Raw genomic sequence first — 1,681 nt, 5'->3', positions numbered from 1 at the left:
GAGAGAGAAATGTCTGTGCTTATATATACTAGCAAGATGTCCAGAATGTTCTAGAAGAAGAATACAGAAACAACATCAAGAGACTGAGAGAATAATCTAGAAAGTTCTCTGTTTACACAAACAATGAATACACAATAAATAATACACATGTACATACAATAATAACATGTAGATCTAATCTGTCAAAAGTGGTTAAATAATATCCTCAACATAAACAAACAGCATCTCAACTATGCATGGTAACTTACAAATACAATGATATGAAAAGTCCAATTTACATTCCCTCTTTCCTTATCAGTTACATATAACTGTTCATCTACAGTACAGAATAATCACTTTAGGCTCTCAATAAGTATAACTACTTACTTGTTGATTGAAATTCAACAGTTGTGTTACTAGTAGATCCATTCCCAGCTTTATTAGTAGTTGTAATGTTAAACAGATACTGTTTATTGGTTGGGTTCATTGGACAGTAAGTGTAGTTAGTGATAGAGTCATTAAGGTAGTGTTGATCAGTTCCTACACTGATTATATACTGTACTGTTAGTCTTGGTAGTGTGAATGGAGGATACCAACTGATAAACATACAACAAGAATCTAACTGATATCCTGTTAAACTACTGACACTATCAGGTGGACCTGGGAATGATGACAAAAATTGTTCAATTGACTAGCTGATACAAATGATGTACAAGTAAAAGTGTAATAACAATACAGACTAAATGAATGCTTGAGTACAGTCACTTCATTAATCAACATTATACTGACCTTGTACATATAGATATGCTGGTTCAGTCCTCGCTCCATTGGGTAATTCACAGGTAACTTTTGTACCATTTACTTCACTTGTTGCTATTAGGATGAGTGATGCCATTCCACCAGAGGATAATACCAAACCATCAACTGATGGATTAGTCACAAAAAAGAGACCAAATTGAGTCACATTAGTAGCACATTTAAATGTCACAGTATCATTGACATATACATATTGTGTCACTGGTACAATATTGAATAATATACTTGCACCTAAAATAGTTCAAAATTATCAATATCAAAATTAGAACTTACCAGAAAAGCAAATTTGACAGAAAATCATTACAGCAGTAACAAAGGCCATCATGTTCAGTGAATCAATCATGCAATTTGACATTAATGTTGTAAAGGTGTGGCTTTACATCCTACATACCTCATTATGTATGCATGCAATTTTCTTAATTAATATCCCATTCGCCCTAAAATGCACGCACAAAATATATACAAAATATATACAATAAGCCCTGCACATCACCCCAAAGGGGCAAAAAGAGGGAAGGGTTGGTAATATTGTATGGGCCACACCCCCTAAGCTTGCGGTTGCAAATGGTGGTCAAACTGAACCCAAGGCTTAAACACTAGTTCAACGATGTGAAGCTAGTGGCCAGTTCATGAAGCAAGCTGGCCCACCCTGGCTGCAATGTATGCCTGGCACCTAAACAAGTGCCGCCAAAATCTAACTCTTACCAGCTGAACCAACTAAGGGGTCCAACTCAGGGTGGGCCATATTTGCCATGAGCAACTGAATACTCTCTGCATGAGAGCGCCAATAGTTAAGCTGTGTTAACTATGCCACTTGGGTCAGGCAATTACCCACCATGCCTTAGCATTATGTGTAATCATTAATGCTGCTTATGCCTCATGCTTA

Source organism: Amphimedon queenslandica, unplaced genomic scaffold (assembly GCF_000090795.2).
Source record: "Amphimedon queenslandica unplaced genomic scaffold, v1.1 AMPQUscaffold_11978, whole genome shotgun sequence".
Taxonomy (NCBI): domain Eukaryota; kingdom Metazoa; phylum Porifera; class Demospongiae; order Haplosclerida; family Niphatidae; genus Amphimedon; species Amphimedon queenslandica.
Note: the sequence above shows the minus strand (reverse complement) of the source record.